The sequence below is a fragment of the Triturus cristatus genome, chromosome 3_2 (genome assembly GCF_964204655.1).
Source record: "Triturus cristatus chromosome 3_2, aTriCri1.1, whole genome shotgun sequence".
Taxonomy (NCBI): Eukaryota; Metazoa; Chordata; class Amphibia; order Caudata; family Salamandridae; genus Triturus; species Triturus cristatus.
Genome location: NC_140584.1, coordinates 912135592 through 912160008, shown reverse-complemented (window position 1 = coordinate 912160008; position 24417 = coordinate 912135592). Strand labels below are relative to the sequence as shown.

Genomic DNA, 24417 nt, shown 5'->3' with positions numbered 1-24417 from the left:
CTATTTGTGCAGGACCTGATTGCTACCCATCTCCAGCCTCGGGGCCTGAGTAAATTTTTTGCTGTGGAGAGGGCCCACAGGGTTCCCGGGGGAAGGCCGAAGGTCGGAGCCCCTCCGCGACCTCTCATTGCCCGGATTTTTAACTTTCGGGACAGAGACGCTATCCTGCAAGCTTCCAGACTACATGGGCCGGTTAAGTTGGACAATATGGAGGTGAACTTTTACCCTGATTTCACCCAGGCGGTCCAGAAGCAAAGACTGAGCTTCCTCGGCGTTAAACGCCGACTCCGGGACCTGAACTTAAAGTACGCCATGCTCTTCCCGGCCAAGCTGCGAGTGGAGGCGGATGGTCGCACGCACTTTTTTGATCGTCCCGAAGCGGCAGGGGACTGGCTGGACACTCTGTCTGGGGATCGTGATCGAGATGGCGGGGGGGGGCGGCGGGAGGAGGCGGCCCACTGGATCGGGACTGAGGGGTCAATATTGGGCCTCACTCTGGACAAATACGATGCTACTTTCGATCAAGCGTCTGTCTTTGTACATTCCCCTCCCATGGAGGTTGTGTGGGGTCTAGAAGGGGTACTCTTTCCTCCTCTAGGGGGTCTAGCTAGTTTCTTTTTATAGGGGCGACAGGCACACTGCAAGTTGGGGGGGCTGTCCGGGCTCATGCAGGGGTGCAGGGTGGGGGGAGTTTTGTTGGAATGGGTGGGTTGGGGTGGGGTGTTGTTCGTTTCCACCACAAGGCAAACGTATCTTTGTGTTATCTCTACAGTGCTCTCTGGGGGACGAGTGATGACTTCTGTTTATGATGGGGGGTAGGGGACTGAGTTTGTTGTCCTGGAATGTTAATGGACTGGGGGACAGGATAAAACGAGGTGTGGTCCTGCAGTTCTTGAAGCGAACTTCGCCCGATATCGTTTTTCTGCAGGAGACGCACCTTATTGGCAACTCCTTTTGCGCTATGAATCGACGGGGCTACCGCCTTGTGGCCCATGCGGGCTTCACGTCCGGTTCAAGGGGTGTGGGCATTATGGTTAAAAACTCGCTCCCGTTGGAGATTGATGAGGTGCGCCATGACGATAGGGGACGTTACACGGTTTTGGTGGGCAGACTGGAGGGCAGAGTGGTCGTTTTTGTGTCAGTATATGTCCCACCGGGGCTGCAGACGACCACCTTTGCGGACCTGGGGCACCTCCTCCTTGGCCTTCCGGAGGGGATTCTAGTGGTGGGGGGGGATTTTAATGCTGTAGTTTCCGGAAGTGTGGATCGTCACCCCCCTAGGGATCTCCCCCGGGCCCAAGAGTGGTTATCTGGCCTCTTGGATACCCTGGGGCTGGTGGATTGTTGGCGTCTAAAACATCCCACGCAGCTACAGTACACCTTCCATTCAGGGGCCCATGGTAGTCTCTCACGGCTAGATTATGTCCTGGTCCCAGCGGCTTATGTAGGGAGGGTGGGAGAAGTGCGCCATTTGGCACGGGGTATTTCGGACCACTCCCCGCTCTTGTTGCACTTTGATGTTTTGCCGAGGGGAGAGGGTAGAGTGGCCCCGATCAATCCCTGGTACCTGCGTGACCCCACCATTCACGCAGAGCTGATTAAATCCCTTAAGCGCTATTTTGACGAGAATGTGGGGTCTGTGTCATCGGCGGTCTCACTGTGGGAGGCGTTCAAGACAGTACTCCGAGGAGAAGCCCTGTCCCTTATTTCCCACTCCCGGAGGCGCGAGCGGGAGGAGGTGACCCGTGTTGAAGCTGAGATAACCGAGTTGGAGGGGGATCTAGAACGTGGGGTGACGGAGGATAAATTACATGTTCTCCAACTCAAGCAAGCGGCCTATAAGGCCCTCGTCACGGAGGCGGCCAGGGGCCTCAGTAGAGAGCAACAGGGGAGACTGTATGATGTGGGTGATAAGGCTGGTAAATTGATTGCGTGGCTGGATAAAAAAGAGAGAGCGAGTCGTGTTGTCCCGTTGATTGAGAAAATGAATGGTGTGTGTGTCACTGAACCGGAGGAAATTGTCTCCTGCTTCGCGGACTATTTCCGTGGGGTATATTCCCCAGTGTCTTCCCGCTCTGAAGAGGATTCCCATGCCCTGCTCAGAGATATCGCGCTGCCTTCCCTTTCTGAGGAGGACAGAGTGTTGTTGGACGCCGCTCCAACCTCCGAAGAAATTGCCCTCGCCATACGCTCGGTCGCTTCCGGCAAGGCCATGGGTCCTAATGGTCTTCCCATCGAGTTGTATAAGCTGCGACCGGATACGCTGGCGCCGCATCTCCGTGCTATGTTCCTTGCGGCCCACTCGGTGGGTTCCCTCCCGCTAGACCAGCGTCTGGCTACCATCGTGGTTATCCACAAGGAGGGGAGGCCACGGGACCGGGTCACATCCTATCGACCCATTTCGTTATTGAATGCGGAGCCCAAAATTCTCGCCAAGGTTCTGGCCAATCGGCTGGTCGGCGTGGTGTGTGACTTGGTCCACCAGGACCAGTCCGGCTTTATTCCCCATCGTAACACAGCGCTTAACCTGCGGCGTTTGCATGGGGTGCTCGCACGTGTCCCGTTCATGCGGGAGCCGGCCATCTTGGCATCCTTGGACGCCACTATGGCGTTTGACACACTTGAATGGCCATATATTTGGGCGACGCTCGCGAAATTTGGGTTTGGCCCAGGGTTTATCAGCTGGATTAAATTGTTGTACTCTGGCCCACTGGCGTAGGTGGTTGTGAACGGTAGAGTGTCGGCTCCGTTTGAGTTGGGCAGGGGCACGCGGCAGGGCTGCCCGTTATCGCCGCTTCTTTTTGCGCTTGCCTTGGAGCCCCTGGCGGAGTGGCTGCGGTGGGAACCTTCTATTTGTGGTCTCCGCTGGACCCCCGAGTATGAGGACCGCGTGTCTCTATATGCTGACGATATTCTCCTGTACTTGGCTTCCCCACGTAAATCACTGATAGTACTGGTTGATGTATTGCACTCATTTGGTCGTAACTCCGGCCTTGTCATCAACTGGGCTAAATCGTGCGTGTATGTTCTCTCTGGGGAGGCTCCTATCCTTCCGCGGGGCTGTCCTATCCAGATCGCCCCGCAGGGATTTAGGTACCTGGGTATCTTCATCACCCTAGACGCGGAGGCCCAGTATGATCGAAACCTGCTGCCCCCCCTCCAGCGCCTGAAGGAGGATGTCGTGCGTTGGCGGCGTTTGCCGCTCTCGCCGCTCGGCCGGGCGGCATTGTTTAAGATGATGTCGCTGCCGCGTTTCCTGTACGCTCTGCAGAATACAATGGACCTCGTCCCGGCGCGCTACTTCCGCGAGGTGGAGAGCTTGCAACGCCGCCTGTTCTGGGACGGGAGACCGCGTATCGCCCTGGCGAAGCTGACGCTCCCGTGGTATGACGGGGGGATTGCCCTCCCGGATATTAAACGGTATTATTGGGCCTCCCAGCTGGCTGCGATTAATCACGGCCTATACGGGCCCGTCCTAAACCCGGCCTTTGAAATGGATAAGATGCTACTGCCGGGTGGTGACTATAATCGAGCGCTCTACTCCAGCTCGCTCGACGCACGTCTTACGGGCCCCACGCGTGTCATGGTACGAGTGTGGCACGCGGCTAATGTAGCGATGGGGTGGAAGGATCGTTTGACCCGGGCGTCACCACTGTATGCATCTGAGCAGTTGGGCTCCCTGTGGACCTCGAAGGGCTTCGAGAAGTGGGACATGATAGGCATTAGCAGGGTGGGGGATCTCTGGACGAGGGGGGGATTCAAAACGTTCGGGATGCTGCAGACGGAATTCCAGTTGCAAGACAGGGAGTACTTTCGGTATATGCAGATCCGTCATGCACTATGCTCCGCCTTCCCGGACGTTGCCTCCATCCCGGAGTACTCCCCTCTGGAAGAGAGAGTGCTGGATGGACATGTTCCGGAAAGCACGATCTCGTTAATCTATAAAAAACTGATCAATGACCGCGTGGGATTGCTGCTTGATCTTCGCGAGGCTTGGGTTGCCGATGGATTGGAGCTGGACGACGAGGACTGGGTCTCTGCGGTGGCCTCCCCGAAAGAGGTGGCCATACCGGCCCGCCTTCGCTTCGTCCAGCTCATGATACTCCATAGGGTCTACATAACGGGGCCAAGGCTATTGCGTATGGGCTATGCTGTGGACAGGTTGTGTAAGCGTGGGTGTGGTTCTTTGGGGACCTTTCTTCATATTTTGTGGGAATGCCCAGAGGTGGAGCGATTCTGGCGTGGTGTGCATGAGGTCCTGCGGGTGGTTACGCGTGTGCCGCTGCTGCCCAAAGCGAGGAGATGCCTGTTGAACGTGTGGGAACCAACCGACTATTCGGCGCCACAGACGTGGTGGGTGACTCTGGGATATATGGTGGCCAAGCGCGATATTGCTCAACTGTGGGGTTCCCAGAGGCCCCCGACTGTTTCGGCCTGGAAGGAAAATATGGACTGGTGCATGTTTCGGGAAAAGGTGGTGTATGTAGCGAGAGGTAAGCCTGGGACATGGGTGAAAGTGTGGGGCCCCTGGAACGCCTACCGTGGTGGAATCTGCGCCCCGCCGTTATTGCCCGATCCATCGCCTGCCCCGTCCCCTTAGCCGGTTTAGCTCTCCGGTACCGGTCACTGAGTCCACCCAGTCCCTGTTCTGACCTTCTCCCCCCCCTTGATACTCCTATGGTTTGGTAGGGTCCCCCTTCTAGGGGAGCACATGCTGCTGTTTTCGATCGTGGGTTGCCTTGTGGTTGGATTTTGTTTGTTGTTATTTATGTTTAAAAGAAACCGTCATGTGGGGTCCGTATGGTGTGGCCATCAACGTGGCTAACTCCTGTATGTTTCCCTTTGCCGCTGCCTGCGTTCTACTGTGTGTATCTTATGCTCCTCTTGTTTGCTAGCGGCCGGCCTGAAGGTTGTAGGCCCATCTTTGTATATTCTTTGAACTTTGTAATAAAGAGTTTAAAAAAAAAATTACAAAAAAAAGAAATATCCTTAAAAAGAATTGGGATTTACTCTTAGAGGTACCTGGCCTAAGAAACAGTATTACCGAAACCCCCATGTTAACATATCGTAAAGGAAGAACATTACGGGAATCGCTATGCCCTAGCTATGTAACGAATGAGCGGAGGCTGACCACCTGGCTTCCATCTAGACCTATGGGTTTCTATACGTGTGGTTCATGTAATATGTGTCCGTTTGGACGCAACAAAATAAGTTCCTTTTCATATAACAATCCCAAATCTTTCAAGATTAACCATTTCATAAACTGTAACACAACACATGTGATATATGTTTTGGGATGTGACTGTGGCATTATCTATGTGGGCAGCACCATACGCCCTTTAAAGATTCGGTTGCAGGGACATCGGAGAGCCATCATTAATAGTGACAGCCGATATCCCCTTACCGATCACTATAGGGAAATACACCCCAACAACAATGGTTTTTGGTTTCATGGGATTGACCATGTTCCTTGCGGAGAAAGGGGTGGGAACCGGGAACTTTTGGTAAGGCAACGAGAGGCCAAATGGATTTGTCGCCCCCAGGCGACTCTAAGGGGACACAATACGGATAGGGAATTACATTACTTCCTATAACCAACTATGAGAGTCTCTTCTATCCTTTCAGACTGTTTATTATTTCAATTGATGATACTGCTCTTGTACATGTAAATTACACCTGTAACATGTTTGTGTCTATATACATATATACATCTGTCTTTCTTCCCTCTTTCTTCTTTCAGACTGTTTATTATTTCAATTGATGATACTGCTCTTGTACATGTAAATTACACCTGTAACATGTTTGTGTCTATATACATATATACATCTGTCTTTCTTCCTTCTTTCTTCAATAAGTATGACATGGCTTGCCTATTTATCTGTAACGGCTACGCTTAGGCATACTTGTTTGATCATATTATGCCTTGCTTTTTTATTTGTTTTCTAATTGATTTTGCCGTTACAATATGGCTGATTTTTAATTGGTACGTGCCTTTCCTGTACCCCTGTGTACTTACTTTGCAATACATTTGGTTTTAGGATGTCAGTTGTCCTTTGGCGCTGAGACTATCTCTATTTATCTCTTGACATTATATCTATTGCTTTGAATCTTATTTGACTTTGCCATCATAATTTGGCAGTATGTTTGGTGGTTTTTGCTTTTCCTTATACCTCTATCGAAGCTCTCCACAATGTGGTGTTTGTTCATGAAATTCCTGTTCGCGTGTTTTGATGATACAATCAAAACGCAATTACAATATTGGTGAAAGTTATAATCTTGCCCCCTCCGTTTGTTGTTCTTAGACATTGCTGTCCTGTTATCGTTCCATTTGTTACCATCACAATATGGCTGCCATATAGGCTCTTTACGTTTGTTTTAATTTTTTATCATTAGTATGCAATCTCGTGATGCAATCTCACGTGACTACATTTATCGTTGAAATATGGGAAGTCATATCTAGGAGTTTCCTGGTTCGCATATTGTGAAAGCGTAATGGTAACGTAATCACAATGATGTAGGCTATGACTTTGCCTTTGAGCGGTGCTCGGGACCTATCTGTCCTCTTATCGGTCTATCTATTACCACTGTAAGATGGCTGCCATTTATGCGCTCCACGTCCTTTGTTAATTTCCAGTACGCTACTTTGCTACGCAATCACACGTGACCATACTCAATGTCCAAACGCGGGATGTTGAAACAAGGCTTTAAATTGAGAGCCCCTACACTTGGACTAGTTGATACTTGACAGCCATACTACTAGGACCGGACGCAGGATATAAGGTAGAAAGTTTTATCGTGTCTTTGTTGAGCACGTGTGTTGATATCCTTAGGGGGACGTTTTTGATTTGTTTTGTTATGTTAGCTTTGTGAGGATGGACGCGGGCGGAGGAGGCTGGTTATATATGTTTTCCAACCTCTCTCCGTGTAGTGTTACATGTAGGTCTCGGGAGTCCTGAATATGGGGAGAATATTGCTCTTAATAATGCTGCGGATGCGGAGAGTATAGTGACGTTTATTTGGTATATACGGGACATGAGAAAACGGCATTTTATATATATATATGGATGGAATTTGATCATTTGCTATTTTATGACGGCCTGACACAGGACCATATTTAACATCCTTGTCAATACCGTTAAGCTATGATTGCTTGCGAGGGCTTGGGGTGTGTGTTTTTTTGGTGTACATGTATCATGCGAAAAAAACACTCAATGTAACTATGACTTATCATTATTGACACTACCTACTATTCTTACACAGGATTACACTGTACGTCCTTTATATTTTCCGCCGCTTGCAAGTCATCTCACCATTAGGATCATATGAGGGTCTTGTTTTTGGATATAACTTTACATATGAGATGACGATACATAAGGTGAGCGCATTGGCCCTTCTGAGCTTATTATATATGTTTTTACTTATACATTTTAGCCTCACGGTGATCTTATTGGATTATGTCTCATTATATTGATTGGTTACTCGTGGTGTAATGAGAATATTAGTTTGAGTGGTACTTTCTTTGGCTATCATAACTTCTCCTTGGCTAAAGATTATTTAATTATCTTCACCGCATCTTATATATTTGAGATGTGATTTTCATTGTTTTAGAGTCTTAATCTTTTCATCAAATTTTCTTCTTACTACTTAGGATTCTTCTCCATTTAGGAATTCCTTAATTCTCAGTGACTATGTGTCTCATTTTTAATAGGAATGTAACATTTTTCCTATAGATTATTATTTTTTTTTTTTTTTTTTTTGAAAACCTTTATTGACAGTTCAATAAGAACAAGTATGGGCCTACAACCCCCCGGGGCCGGCCGCTAAGCAATCAGAGCAATAACGACAAGTATAAACACAGGCAGCACTTCAGGGAGCAAAATCGTACTACTAATACTGTGAACAGCGTAAGTAGGGCACCAGGAGAAAAAGGTTTTCATTTTATGATGAAACAAGGCAGAAGGATCAGGTGACAAGCAATTTTAAAACAACGATCACGGATATGCAGAGTAATGAACGTTAGCGATTTACAGCAATCTATTCGGTCAATGGCGCAAACACAAGAACATCAGGATGGAGAAAAACATAGTCTACAGCTGCGCCCACAGTCCCCTGCCAGAACTCCCCAAGAACACCCCGGAAGTTGTGAACACATGGAACGGCAACGAGGCATAGCAAAAGGAGGTGTATCACGCTGATCCCAGAAAAAGAAAGACAAAAAGAATCAGAGAAGAAAAAGGAGGCCATGGAAAAAGATGAAGGAATACAGAGTCCCCTCCCCCAACCCCCCACTCTGCACCTCTGCAGATGAGTACGGCCCCCCCCCCCAGCAGTGTGCCTGTCGCCCTGGAATCAGACCCGAAATGTAGGAGAATAGGGAAAAAGAAGTAGGAAAGGACCCCCACCAGACGGGGGGTAGAGAAAGTATTTATAAACTGGAGGAGGGCCTTCATAACAGACCCCCGGCTTCTCCCTCCCGCACGGTAAGGTTCCCCTAAAGTGAACAAGGAACAGCACAAAAACAATCTTCTCAAACCACGATGGGGAGCATTATGCGTCTATTGTGCCTGTAGCCATGTCAGGAGAGCACACCACCCCAAGCCCGCCCGTCCACTAGGCGACCACCCCCGAGGGGCCAGCCTCATCCCTGACCACTCAGTGGAATTCTGCCCATGCCAACCCCTCGACCCAGCACCATACCCAATGTTCCTAGGCAGAGGAATGTCCAACAACGACAGAGAAGCGACGCACACAGGTGGGGTGGAAGTCTCTGAGCATCAACACAGTCCGCCGCGTGAGGAAACAGGCTTCCAAGTGCTGCCCTAGGATCTGCACTGCACGCAAGGTTCAGGAAGGCAGAAGCAGCCAAAAGAGACATTAGTTGCTGGAGTTGTCTCTGGGTCGCAGGAGGGCATGCACGGGATGAGGCCACCACATCCCACTCAGGTCCAACGCCTCCGGGACAGATCAGGCCCTCAGAAGATCGAACACACTGTAGCATACTGGCCGGGGCGTCCAGTCGTGTACTAACCTCAGGGGGGGCCGCCACAGCGTCCTCCTGCGCGCAGTGTGGGTAGACTCTGTGTTCGTGCGGACAGGCGGGCCGCCACTGCCCCAACTCCGACGCCACACCATCGAGCTTACTCCCCAAGATCACGAAACCATGAACCAAGGAGGAGTGAAGAGTACCAAGAGCCTCGAGGAGGTCGCCGTACCCCAGCTCAGCTCTCTGTGATCTCGCCGCCACACTCCCAAAAATCGTACGCTCACAGGCCCGCTGCGGCCCAGCGGACAGGATGGTAGGCTTCATCGACCCAAGATGGCCGCCAAGTATGCCCGACCCTCACCGGGGCCGGGACCCCAGGGCAAGCGTCGCGATGTCCCCGTCGCGGGTGACCGGGTTCCGGGGGCAGGCAAAAAACTATCCGTGGTCACGGGCAACAGTCGTCCCCACCACGGACCAGCTCCCGTAGAAATCCGGGGGCGGCCCGCAATGATCGGGGCAGGATACGGACGGCGGCCGGGCAGCTCACCAGCAAGGCAGGGGCAGTCACCGGAGGATCTAAGATTTGCACCCCCGGTCATGCACTCGGTCAGCTACACTGGGCAGTAGAAGTGACCACGCCGAAATGTAGGCCGAGTTTGGCACCGCTCCGGTGGGCCGACTCCACCCAGTCACCACCGGCCGCTGTTGTCGCACTGCCACCCGGCCACGGCGTCCACTCGATGTCCCGGCTCCAGGGCCGCACAGGCCGCAAAGTTCAGATGCAGTTTTCTCCGGCGATAGCACGGCTAGAAACCTCGGAGTCACACAGTCGGGAGCCCCTCTCCTTCAGAAACACGACCACGTAGCACAAGTTAAGGATCTCAGGCAGGATATCCGTGCGGGATGCGGAGGCTCACGGAGCCGGGGGTCTACGCTGCCGTCCCGGTCGCCATCTTGGCTCCTCCCTCCTATAGATTATTGATTCTACTTGAGACGATACGAGTCTAAAAGGAGCATACATACTGTCCATCGGAGTATTTTATTTATATATATTCCACTCGCCTTGAAGAGGTGAGATGTTTTTTGACCTTTGCAGATTTGCTTCTAGAATTATCATCGTTTTCAACTGTTGGGTATATTGTACTGCTAATCACTTGTGTTTGAAGGTCTTTTCTTTCTTTTTTCTGTTATTCTCCCTTTGCTGTTTCTTTTTTATGTCGTTACTCTTTTCTCTTCTCTATATCTTATGATTGTTATATATTTAATTTGTGTTACTCTCACATATACTGTTCGCCAATATGGAGTATTGCTTAGTTGTTTTAAATGTATTTTAAAGTATGTGTTTTTGTAATGAAATTTGTTTTTTGGTCATTTTCATGTATATTTACATGTTTAGGAGCTTTTATATGTATGTGGTTTTTATGTGCCTTTTTCCTCTAAAGACTGAATAGTCCTGTATGATATGTTTGTGTTTTTGATCGTCGTATATATATATGTTTTTTAAATGTTGTTCCCTGTTTGTGATTATTACAGCCCTGATGAAGTTCCTGAACGGAACGAAACGCGTTGGCTGTGCATTGTCCGTGTGTAAAACACCAGAATAGAAAGAATTACAAGAATAAAAAGAAAAGAAATACCATACTATTTGGACTATTTGATTGAATGTGTCCGAACTCAATGAGTGCACCTTCCACCTTTGGATTTATGCTCTGATTCGTTTCACATCTTTGAATGACGGATGTAGGAAGTGTCTTTTGCACCTATTTGCAAGATTGTTAACGAATACTTGTGTATTGGTTGAGCTGGACCTTGGTCGGTCATTCTGGTTGCATTTGTTTCTTACACTACTCCTAGGTACTTATATTCCACACTCTGTTCTATGGTATTTCCTGCTGCGTGCCATTTGAATTTTTTGTTTTGTCCTATGTGTGATGAAAAACAGATGACCTACGTTTTTTTGTAGTTGATGAACAAACCATGCTCCCTAGTATATTTATTCGAGCAGCATTGTGATGGAGCGCTTTAGGCCCATTGGGGTCTGACTACATAGGACAATGTCGTCTGCGTATTGCATGCTTCTTATTTTGCAGTGTGCTATCTTTGGAGGATCGCTTTCGACTTCTGTTAGCCTCTTATTCAGGTCTGCAATAAAAATGTTAAAAAGAGTGGGGGCCAGTACACATCCCTGCTTTAGGCCAATGTGCGTTGGGATCTTTGCTGTTGTTTTTTCACCATTTCCTAATTTTATCTTCACCCAGGTAGATGTGTACAGGTTGATGATGACCCGCAGTAACAGTGGTGGAATCCCCCAATTTGCCATCTTTTGCCATAGGAGATCCCTAGATACCGTGTCGAAAGCTGCTTTTAAGTCGACAAAACAGGTGTACAATTTAGTTGATTTGTCCTTAGCTTTTTCGACAAGAAGGTTCAAGGCTAGCAAATTACACAGCGTGTTTGTTCGCGGCCTGAACCCGGTCTGTGTGATGGGGAGGATCTTGTTCATGGAGACCCATTCTTCCAATGCTGTCAGGAGATTTGACGCGTATATTTTGGCCTCTACGTCGATGAGGGTGATCAGCCTATAATTCGCCAGGTCCAATCTGGCGCCTGCTTTGAAAATTGGATGCAAGATGCTCCCTCTCCATAACGATGGTATACTTTCCGTTTGAAAAGCGTGATTGAACAGTGGGGTAAGGTATTCTGCCCAGACTAATTGGTCATGTTTAAAGAGCCCATTTGGTAAACCGTTTGGGCCAGGGGCGCCAGTGGACCTTAGTTTTTTTATGACCATTTGTACCTGGTGAGTTTTAATCCAATTTTCTTCAAAACATTTTTCAGGTTCTTCGCTTATTTGTTGGTATTGGATAGTGTGATCTTTTTTCATTGCTAGGTGATTGCTGTTGTTCCCTTGGTTTTGCGCTAAATAATGTATCCAATCTGTCTCTAATACGTTTGCATTGTGTTCACGGAAGGATCCATTTGCTATTTCGTTACTTTCTGCCCAAAATTTCCTGTTGTTGTTTGATTTACTTGTTTCCAATAATTTGACCCAGATTTCAGTTTGTTGATTATTCTTTGCTATCCAAACCTCTTTTTTACATATTTGCCTTAATTTGTGAGTTTGTCTCTTTCTGTCTTCACCCGCGATCTGATCTTTTCCTCGTAACTTTCTGATTTCCTGATTTAAAGTCCTTTTTTTACACACTACGGAGCCAAGGGGCTCTGAAGTTATTGGACTTGGTTTGCTTCTGTGGTTTTTGTTTCGGGATCTGAATTTGTCAATTAGACTCTTTTCCCAATTTGCCCAATACTCTGCCAATCTTTGTTCTTTTCCTTTTATCTGTACATTTTTTAAATGGGTCATAATTTCTTCGGCGTTCTTTCCATTCCACGCGAGTCTTTTTAAGTTATATGGGCTGGGGATTTCCAACAAGTCATTGCTTGCTGGTGCCCTAGCGATTTGAAGGCTGAAGTCGATTGATTGCGTGCAATGGTCGCTCTCCAGTCTGTGGATTAGTTGCAGTACCTCCAGGTTCACTATGGTGTAGTCTAGTATAGAGTGCGCCTGTTTGGCTATTCTGGTCGAAACCGCTGGCTGGTCCTGTGGAAAGCGTCCATTTAAAATGATCATACCGATTTCGGCCAAATTTGAGGCACACTGCTGGCCGTAACTATCCTTTATTCTAGGGTTTGTTATTAGTGGAGGGATTGGTTTGCCTTTAAACTTTTTTTGTTGTTTGTATTGTGTATGTTCTGTTTGTAGTAAGAACATATTGAAGTCACCTGACACTACCATTCCCGCCTGTGGGAAAGTGGATTGCAAAGATTTAACCAGTGCTTTGAGGGTCACGATTTTCTCTTGTTTCGTCTTTGACCCTGGGTGAATGTAGGCATTACGAATTACCATTGACCGTGCATCTTGAAAGTCTTGTGCACCAGCGGAGAGATCTTGTGGTAGTACTATTTTGATGCACTGAATCAATGTTTGCCCAGATCCAATCAGATCATAAGTCCATGGTATACTTGTACTAAGGTAGATTGATAATCCGCCGGTGGCCCTGCCAAGTGGGCTGCCTTTGGTGGCATGTTGTTGAAATTCTTTAAAACCATTTATCTGAACAGGTGCTGTTGCCCAAGTTTCTTGGAGTAATAAAATATCAATTTTTTTTAGGAATACCAGTAGATCTGCATCCTCTATTTTGCTGTCTAGACCATTTATATTCCACGAGCATAGTTTCAAATTGCTTTTTCATGCTTCGTTTTTCCTGTATTCCATTGAACTCCGTGTTGGGGGTAGCACTTTCCGAGTTTGAGTGGTTGCTCCTGATGATCCTTGGTGGATGACACGTAGATTGGTCCATCCTTCCTTGGTGCTGGTAGGACCTACAGCCCCTCGAAGTAGTCCGCTGTCCGTTTGTAATCTTGACTCGGCCATCGGGCATAACGGGCCTGGATATCTTTCTGTTTCCGTTACTCTAATTTCGATTTCCCATTTGGCAAAATCTTCTCTACGCTGCCAAAATTCCATAGCGTTCTTTCGGTCGCTCCAAGTTACCACAGTCTTTTCTTTCCCCTTTACATTTGGTAGTGGTTTGAATTGGATGCTTTCTATATCATTTGTTTTCAGATGTTTTAATGTTTCGATCGAGTTGGCAAGTTTTAAAATGACACTCCAGTTGAGGATGTCATAATTTCCTCTGGAGCTGTAATGCGGGATAATGTCTAGCATTGTTAAACCTTCTAGATAATTTTGTTCTTCATTATGAATTGAACCTGGGATCCTTCTATTTTTAAATTCCCCTATGTATTTTTCCTCTGCTAGTGTGTTTTGAGCGCTTGTTTTTAGCTTATTGACTGAGTTGAACTGGTCGGTTTTTTGATCCTGTGCTTTTGCCTGGTTGCCTGATACCGGCAAATGGACTGTCAAAGTCTCTGGCCACTGTGTGATGATCAATGGTTGCTGTGCTTTTGTCATGGTGTTTCCATTTTGAGCCTTTGTAATTTTGGGGAAGTATTGAGATATGATTTTTTGTTCTGCTCGAGTCTTGTGTTTAAGTGAACAGTCTACAATTTTATTTTTTTTGTGCAACCATATGTGGGCTGGGAGTCTTTTGGACTACTTAACTGTGCTGTTGTTAAGCCCGTAGGGGACATATTTGATCTAGTATGGTCGAATGCAAGTCTCAATTCCCCTAGTTCTTCCATTAGGCTTATGCTTTCCTCTTTTCCCTTTGGCCCCTTTTCGGGAACTGTTCCGGGCGAATTAGCATTCTGGCAGCTTACCTGTGGTGTCTCTTGGGCCTGATTTTTTTTGTTGAAACATTTTTTTATTATTTTCCAAATCAACAATTACTGCTCATTACACAACGAGTCCCCGTGTCCCAATGGAGTACCGTCCCTCCTAACCCCAACTCGTTCCCCCCCCTCCCCGCCCCCATGTCAGTGTGCCCCTGTCCCCTACCTCACCCCCGATGTGCCCCCCCTTCCAATGGAATCATGTACGGACGCTCAATCCCTCTCTGTGCAAGCAGATCTTCCCTCTCGTCCAGTCTCTTGGGCCTGATACCGAGTAGAGAGTGCTGTGGCTTTGTTTCTTTTTTGCTTGTTTTGCCTTGCTTTTCTCAGTCTCTTTCGTTCACGTTTTGTTAAAGGGTTATGAGATTTTTGTTGCTGGTTTATATGTGGCCTTGGTTCTTTGGTCAGTCGATCGTCATATTCTTGTATTTCTTTATAATTATTTTGAATTGGCATGCTTGGTAATGTTTCTACCTGGGTATCTGAAGAAAGGTTATTAGACATGCCTTTCATTGCATCCACACTTGTTTCCGTATTTACTGAATTGGCCTGGGTGTTAGTGGGCTTCTGTTGGTCTGAGGCATTTTCTATGCAAATATTTGTGATAGTATTGTGATGGTTGGTTGTTTTTTTTACCTCTGCCAAGATATCTGTTAGGATTGTGGGCAAGGCCTTTAGTTGGTTCATTATTCCGGAGCATTGACATTCGTGGTACATTGTATGAGGGTATTTTTGTACTCGCCCGATGAGTGAATTTAAATCTTGTATTTTTCTGTCTATGCCAACCAAATGAGATGCTAAAATTTGCAAGAGATCGATTTGTAGCTCTAGTTTTCCAGTGCTGGAGTAGTGCTGAGGATATGGTTTCCATGATGCCAATAAACAGCTGCCACAATGGGGCCTGTGATGGTAGGAGATTTTCTGAATGATTAGCGCCTACTTGCTGGCTTGAACAAATGTCCTCCCCTGGATTGTTCCAGATGTCATCCTCTAGTTTTCCTCCCGGGCATGCGCCTGATTCAGATTTTGTTGGTTTATCACCTTTTGTTTGGGAGCAAGGGCCGTTCGCTAGTTGGACCTTGATTGGTGAAGGGATGGTATGATAGTCATGTGGAGGCCCTATTGGTACAATTGGTGGAATTTTGTTTGACTCATAGCAACTTATTAAACTTACCAAACAATTCTGTGCTTCTTGTGTTTCTGACGCTGATTTTGTTATTTAAGCTTCAAGTGGTGGCTCCTGACTGCTTGTTATGCACTTCTGAAATTGGATTTACAGTGTTTTGGGGCTGGACCGCTGTTTGGTTTGCTGAGATTTCTTTATTTTGTAATCCAATGTCCATTGTATCCATACTTGAGGCTGACAGCAGGCCACCCCCGGACTTCGTTCCCTGAGCACAAAAGAATGACCCAAGGCTTATTGTTTGTCGCTTTGTTTTTCCCTCTGAAGCCTCTGATGTTTTAAGCGGATTTGATTGTCCAATGTTTACTGCTTCGCTTGCGTTTATTTGGGATGTCACGATTATTCTGTTGGCAGTCATTTTGGGGGTCTTCGGAGGGCTTTGACTGTTTTCTGATGAAATATTAATCTGTGTCTATAGGAAGTTGGACATAGAGCCAGCTGAGTGGGACGTCTCTTTTTTAGTGATCTCGGTGCTCGTGGCAATTAATGGTTTCTGAGCTCGTTGCGCTGGTGAGACTGATGAGATTAAAAAGTCTGTGATCTTTGATTTCTTGCCTACGGATGTTTTTAATGGCGTTGTGACAATATTGATATTGCTCTCCAGCGCTTTATCTTCTTCAGGAAAAGCATTTGCTCCTTCGCTCATCTTGCCACTATTCTGTCGGTTTCTTTTTTTTGGTTTGGGTTTAGCCTCTGCTCTGTCTCTCCCTGATCTCATGGTGGACATCAATGCAGTCTCACTCCTGAGATACCTTTACGGTGCCTCTCTTGACACTTGACACTTGACATGGGGTGGGTATGTGTGGGAGGGTAGATGGGGAGTGACTAATTACTCACGCACCTCCTACTCCTGCTCCTCCCGTGCCGCTACAGCTGCTGTTGTGGTCTATTATGGTCTTGAGCGAAAAGTGGGCTGGACTTGGAGATCATCCGATCAAGTGGAGTAAAGCAAAAGTCCTACCTTGCCCGCCGTGTAAACCTGAATCCGGGTGCGGGAGCTGGTTCCAAGATCGGTGGTGTTGTTAGCAGTATTTGTATACTGTATTTTATCATTAGTATTGCACTAAGATGCTTCTTTATTCCAGGCACCCTTTTTGTATGGTTTCCAAGAGGTTGCTGCTTCTGAATACGAATCTCTTCTCACCTGCTTCTCATCTATGTCTGCCTTCTTTTGCTTGTTCCTATTGATATAGAGGCCCCTACCAACAATCATTGACAGAATATTGAGCATAAAAATATTTTGTGGACAGAATATTGTGTCAAAATATCGAGGATTGAAATATCAACAATGGAAGTGCAAATAGGTAAGTATGGATTTACTATTCCTAACTCCACATGTGCATACATTGAAAATATATATGTGGAGTTTAGTATAGTAAAACGTTGCAAGCCGTTAGAAACTGACCTTCACAATATTCTTGTCCTCGATATTCTTGTCACAATATTTTGGACTCAATATTTTTGTCCAAATTCCCCATACTAAACAACCCCATAGACATGGGCACCATTCCCTATGTGACTCAATGCAACAGCCTCTGTATTCTGAGAAACTTGAGCAACTACGAATGTCCAACCAAAACTCAATCTAGATTCTTCGGGTCAAACTCAAGACTCACCATCTGCCATGAGTCTTCAGAACAACACATTGTGCTGGACAGACTCTGGACACAATTGTTTCCAAACAAAAACTCAGTGATTGGACAGTCAATTGTCCCGTCATCTGGAGAAACCACCAACTCATCTCCTTCAACATTAACCTGCCCACCATTACCACAATAACAATATCTTCTGCAGACTTAGTTCAACTTCATCACACTCAGCTTTCACCTCACTGCATCCTTGGTATCGGAATTGCATAACAGAAAAAAAGTCTACCTAATGGCTCAAACAGAAACTACTCAACACCTCCTAATTTCCTGAAAACCAGACCAAAGATACTGCTGCTCAATATAAATGCACAAAATATAAAAGAAGGAAAGCAAAACCGAATAAGGTCACATTAATGCAATGACACATTGCACAACCTAGCCTATACAGTTACCAAGGTCACACTATAACAATTACTTTGTGATGCACCTGCAGACCTTCTTGTCATGATAACCGATATCCTGGAACATTGCCTCAGACATAAGTCGCCCAGTAGCCTCCATCCTCAGTCCACAAAGTACAAGACAATCTGTGCTGGTGGACAACAACTCCCTACCCAGTTCTAGGAATTCTTCAATACCACCCTCCAGATATCTCCCTCATCAGACACTTGTGCACCTCTAGAGGACATCCAACTTTCCACTAACACTCCTGCCCAGCCCTGAACCATTACTCCTCAACTTAGACATCTTCTTCTCCATACCTCTTGCATGAAGCCAATCATGCAAAAGATGAACCTTAAGCTACTGATCAGACTCTAATAGTGCACTCCTGTGCAAACTGAAAGAAAGAGCTGCTTTCACTTAAATATGCAGCTTCCTCTTTCTCTAATTGTCACACTGACATCCATTCTGGAAGTGGATCACATACTCCCCCATATCCACCTGAAAATCACAGCTGATATGAATGGAGTTGCCACATACTGCCGTTAGGCCCATCTGTCACCTTTAATTTAGCCTGTTGCTCCAACCTACTATAGACTACAAGATCATAGCATGAAAGTAATCATTTTATACTGAACTTCCTCTTAGCTTTCTAGTAGATAAAGCATCATTTCGTGCCCACTAACTCAGTGAAGGTATTCCCCACTAACTCAGGAATGCCGCAACGTTCAATTATCAACTCCCCTCGAACGATTTCCTCAGCCCATTAACAGGCCTCATCCAGTCCTTTAATCTAAACTATTACAGCTGCACAGATGACTTCCAGATAATCTTTTGCTTGAAAACCTAGAGTGATCTCGCATAGACCATTGCCTATAAGCCATGGACCATTAAATGCTAATAAACCAGTTGAAACAACTTGTTTGAAACCAAGATACTTACAAGTAGAAAATGGATGCACCATTCTACTACTCATTAGACTTCAAAAAAGCAGTAGCAAGGTAATTACTTCACCTCAACCTCAGAGACCCCTTTACTCCAGGTCTCATAATGCTTAATCAGATATTCCTCTTTCAAAGCACTTTTTATTACCTACAGAGGAATCTAAACAAAGCTTCAGTGATGCACACAGACAAGAACGCTGGCCTCAAAACTGGCATCCCAGCACTCCATCCTTTTCTACAGGAAAATGCTCTCTGATGGAACTTCCTTCTATGTCCACAAAGCAACATTTTAAAACTCAGTCCCAGCAATAATAAGAAATATCCCATACCACCTCATATTCAGGGATGCAGTAAAGACCTGGTTATTCTATAAAAGGTGACACCCCTACTGCCAACCAGTCCCAGATCTTAAAAATCCCACACAATTCAGTCAGTCACCTATGTACTGGTGGTAGGTATTCACATTTCTCACTCCTCTTGGCTCCAATCCAAGCTTAAGTGTATCTGAAATATTACTTGTATTATAGCAACCCTCTAGTCATCATACCCCACACCAAAATGCCTCCTTGCTAGGGAAAAACAAAGCATTTTTTCTAAAAGCATTGCCAACTAAGGGGCATATGAACAAGCCCCTATCGCCACCACAACGTCACTTTTACCGACGTTGTGGTGGTAATAGGGTCTGCACCTTATGTACAAGGCAGCGTTAAGCCACTTAATGTGGCTTAATGCTGCCTTGTACATAAGGCCCCCTTTCACGCTAAAGTTAGCGTGAAAGGGGTGTGTAGTGGGTGTTGTGGTGGGTGTTCCACCGCAACAACCATTGTATTTGTCGCTGCCCCTATGTACAAGGGTGGCGTACATAGGAGGCAGTGCCAAAATTAAGACCAGGAAAACCCTGGTTTTAAGTTGGCGAAACGAGGAGAAATGCATTATTTCTCCTCGTTTTTGCTTTTTCCATGTGTGCTGCCTTGTGCATGGTTTGTTTTTGTGTAGGAAGGTGTCCCTTCCTGTAAATAAGCAAACCTTTAAAAAAATCAATTTTGTCACTTTCATGTGTGCTGCATGAAGCAGCACACATGAAAGTGGCAGAATGGCCTTTTAGGATTGTTTATGTGCAGGAAGGGACAACTTCCTATACATAAACAATCCTCCCCTGCACGCAGACACCCTTGCACTCTGGTGCAAGAGTGCCTGTGTTGGTGCTAAGTTTAGGTTGGCGCTAAGTTGCTAAACCTAGCGCCATCGTAGTGGAAAAGGCAAGGCTGCACGACATTCTTGTAAATATGGTGCAGGGATGTATGACGTTACAACGCATGCTGTTACAACGCATGCTGTTACAACGAAAGTTTTACAACGCGAGTGCATTGACAACGCAGGACATTACAACGCAAGTCTTTACATCGACTTGCACTAGATGGCGTGCTAACATTAAAAAAGTGTAATTTACTATTCCAACTCCAGTCCACGTAACAGTAGGGAAGGTGTTGGGATAGTAAACTACACTATTTATAATGTTAGCACGCCATCTAGTGCAAGTCGATGTAAAGACTTGCGTTGTAATGTCCTGCGTTGTCACTGCACTCGCGTTGTAACAGTTTCGTTGTAATGGTAGTGCGTTGTAAAAGTTGCGTTGTAAAGGTTGTTCCCCATGGTGCAGCCTTGCATTTCAGAAGTGGCGGTGCGTTTCGTTAAGCCAAGGTGGCTAACGACACGCTCTACCACTTCCTTGTACATATCCACCTATATGTCTTAGTGATCTCCGCTTCACCCAACATACATATCAGCTGCATCACATCAGGAGCACCCGAGGAGTCCGCAGGCCTGACACCAATATTTCTTTTGTTCAGGTCACACTATAAACCAATAGTTTTACAACAAAGCACAAAAAACGGAATAACTTGCTAACCGTCCGCAAAGAAGCACTTCGGGCCACAAAACAGTGCAATTTGTCTAGTACTTGTCAAACTGAGCATAATTCAATGTTTGTTTCCTCAAACTAATGAATATCCGGAAAGGTAAATGTGGATCAATTCAAAATAATGACCAGGTAAATCAACAAAGTTGATTTGAACCTGTGACTATACAATTGCAATTAAAGAACAAACATTTAGATCAGTGACTGTCCATTCAGATTAAAATATGTTTTCGGAAAATACTGGCACAGCAGCACAAATGTATGGGGCAACTAAACAAGTACGAAGTAAGCAGGGTATGAAAAAGCCATGGTCATTCAGAAAAAAGAATATTGAATCCATATATTTTTCTGCAAACAAACACTGAAAAATATGTTGATTAGGAAGGCCCAATTTTGTACTGTGCACTACGTATATCTAATTAGGCCCCAATTACAAATGCCCCGGAGGAGAGTGTGATATCTATTGCACATGTTAAGTTAGATACTAAGGGGATCTGAATTTATCAGGTGTGATTTTTGTCTAAAAATAGGACATAAGATACCGATTTTAGGGGCATAACATCAAGCCGGCGCAATAAAATTATCGCCGCTTTAGCGTCCGTTTTCGGGCGAAAAGCGGCGATAATTTTATTGCAGTATCAGCAAGGTCACGCTATCGCGTGAATCCTTGCCTTAGCGCCCTTTTTCCCAACGCCCAGCTATGCATCTCTAATGAGATGCAAAGTGGGCGTTCCTTCCCAAAATAACTGGAGAAATGTCGCTAACCGACATTTCTCCAATTAACAAGGGAATCGCTAACCTGCTTAGCGATTGGAAAAGAAGCGCTAACCGCGCTTAACGCAGGTTCCTCTGCGCCTGCTTTCAAGCTGACTTAGCCATGTAATCCAATGGGATGTGGATTACATGGCTAAATCCACCCTGCCCTATCAGCAAGGTATCGCCTGTCACAGTGCGATTATTGCTGGATTTCCAGCGATAATCGCACTGTATTGTAGCTAACGCATGGATTTCTATCGCTTTGGAGATAAGCGTTGCTGATAGTACGCTATCTCCGCGATAGAATCCAGCGATAGCCGGCGATAATTATCCTAGGGCTAAGTGCGCTTAGCGATAATTATCGCCGGTTGTTGCTGATATGCCCCTTAGTGCTCTCTGCACCAAAACCTGCATGCCATTGTATTTGCAAGGCACTTATCCCCCAATAAAGTTATTCACAGGTAAAGTTTGGCAAGGCAAACGTGGTGAAATTTACCTGGGAAAAATGTCGTGGTTGTGGTGCTTGTGATGCCGATATGTGGTGTCGCAGGAGTCACCATACGGTTTGAAATTAAATGGGCCAAACATAATCGGGGGCTTTAAACACTTAAGTTCACCAACACAAGGTTTTATGCATGATGCAACGATGTGCATTACAACCAACAACACTTAAAAAATATATATCAAAAGATTTTGAAATACATCAATGAACGTAACTAATTCTAAATGACTACCCTTACTTCACAGCAGATTACATGATTAAGATAACTGTCAAGTGCTGTGATTGTAAAAAGCAACATAAGTGATGCTCTTCTGTACTTTTGAGGCTTTTATTTATGGAGGGTCTGGTATGCAATACATTGTAACCTTAGCATTTTTTGAAGACTGTTTAATTTAACTATGTAATTTGTGGTTTATGTTAAACAGGCTACAAAATATTTAGCAGTTTTGCAGGATTGTAACTGTCCGGAGGTGTTAGGCATTTTATCAATCTCAAAAGGATGAAAGGGTAAGATGCTACATGCATAATAAGAATCTGGGCTGCATTTAACCTATGCTGCCCATGACAACTGTCTTGCCTCTTAGTTCACTAATGGCATTGCCTTTAAGGTGCAGGGGGCATAAATGTTGTCTAAGTTCATGATTAACACTATCATTTGTAATGTATACTCCTCAATGCAATGATATAATTTGATGTACTAAGGTGAAACACTTCTGCATTTTAAAGAACTTCGGGGCATATCAACAACAACCGGCGATAATTATCGCTCAGCGCTCTTAGCGTGAGGATAATTATCGCCGGCTAGCGTGAATTTTTATCGCTGAGATAGCGTGCTATTAGCGACGCTTATCTCAATAGCGATAAAAATCTACACGCTAACAGGCTAACGTGAGATTATCGCTGGAAACCCAGCGATAATCACACATTACCTTGTTGATAGGGACAGGCAAACTTAGCCATGATATCCTCCTTCCATAGGATATCATGGCTAAGTCTGAGAATTAGCAGACGTAAAAAAGCAGCGTTAACCGCGGTTAGCGCTGCTTTTTTTGTCTCTAACAGGGTTAGCGACATTCTTGATAATAGGAGAAATGTCGCTTAGTGACATTTCTCCTATTATTTTACTCTGGAACGCCCCCTTTGCATCTCATTAGAGATGAAAGGGGAAGCGTAGAGTAAAAGGGTGCTAACATGCAAATTTGCGTGTTAGCACCCTGTTGTTGATAGGGTGCTAGTTTTTTCTCTGCTTTTTTGGCTTTTAAAGCCAAAAAAGCAGAGATAAAGCCCTTGTTGATATGCCCCTTCATATTTTGAATTTTCAACAACTTTACCATATTTTTGCAAGATGTTTTGCTGCACAATTTAAATGTCAAAAATGTCATTGCGTGGCTCGTGCACGGGCTCTTAGTGCCATGCCATACCTTTGGCCCAGCTCTCCCTGTTAATTTGCCGGCTCACCCACCTCTGTGTAAAAGCCAATTATATCAACATACATATTTTTGGCATGTTTTGTCATTGAATTTAGATACCACTCCAGATCCCTTTTGTGAGGATCCTATATATTTTTTAACTTGTGTGGCACTGCACATTATGATTGGTCTCACGCCACTAAGAAAACAAAACAAACTACTGCACATTTTTATGCTGTAATGTTATGCACGGTTCTAATTTCCTATGTTTTCTTCCCAAAGGAAAATGCTTGAGGCATATTACTGACACTGTCTAAATTGCCCTGTGATGGGAGCTTATAATGCAGCTTTTATTGCAATGGGAGTGTTGCAGGGCACCCCTGTTGTGGATGGGAGCACGAGCTGATAACAGCAGCTGTCATTCCTGCTGCCGCTTTCACACCTCTTCCATGGGCCCATTAAGCATCACTTAGGCAGAGCAGGGAGAGTGAGAAGTGAAAGGAGAAAGAACAAAAAAACATATGACGGTATTTCTCGCTGGAAATATATGTTTTAAGGTGAGGTGAATGCTTTGCAGTGACTGACTTGAAGGCTAGGTTGGCAGGCAGCAATCCCAGCCTAGCCCACAGCTGCTGATGGGTATGAGGGGGAGGCTGAAGGCTGTTCAGTCCAATGGGTGTTGCGCGCCTGTTGTCTGACTGGTACTGTAGCCTATCACAAGATAACAGAGTCGTGGGGCTGACATCACATCAACTGTGCACCAGTGCAGTTCAATCTTGCACTGATATGTGTACCAATCCACACACACGCTGGGTGAAAAATCCCAGCATGCCATGGATGTTTCCCGTCTGTTTTTCAGGAACAAACCCAGGGAAGTTAACAGGTTTTCACAAATAGATTATGCCCTTGCTAGCATCTCTTTAGCCCAGATGCCTGCAGTCACGCGCCCATTCTGTTGAGTCTAAAGGCAGAAAAAACATGTAACACTAGATGGTCATTAAATAAATCACATCAGTCACATCGTCAGCTGGTGCGTTATGTTGTCAAAAAGATAACAGAATTCCTAGATGCTAATTTAGGATCAGCATCCAAGCAAGGGCCTGATGTTTCAAAGCATTCTGTGTCTATGGGAAAATGCATGACTACATTTAAAAGTTTAATTGGGTGCATTTAAGGCAGACTGTGGAGGTTTTGCATAGAGTTTTTGTGTCATAAGCAGATAATTCAATTTGAAATCGCAGAGTTTCAAGCATTATTACACAATGAAGATCAACACTGCTAGTAGCAAAACGTAATCATCAGCTGGCCAAGCAGTTGAGTTCTTAAGAACTTAAATCAAGGATCACCTACAGAGAGCATCTTAGACAGGGGGGAATCGAGTAGATCTCAGATTTTTG

At 45.6% G+C, this 24417-nt stretch overlaps 1 long non-coding RNA gene across 1 annotated transcript in view; it reads left to right on the top strand.

Moving 5' to 3' along the window:
• The first annotated feature begins 6659 nt into the window (after positions 1–6659).
• The window catches only part of LOC146858444 (uncharacterized), a 127305-nt gene continuing 109547 nt past the window's right edge, over positions 6660–24417 (top strand). The window contains exons 1-3 of the long non-coding RNA XR_014979695.1: positions 6660–6780; positions 7261–7375; positions 9958–10054. This is a non-coding gene — a long non-coding RNA (uncharacterized LOC146858444). The remainder of the gene's footprint in view (positions 6781–7260; positions 7376–9957; positions 10055–24417) is intronic.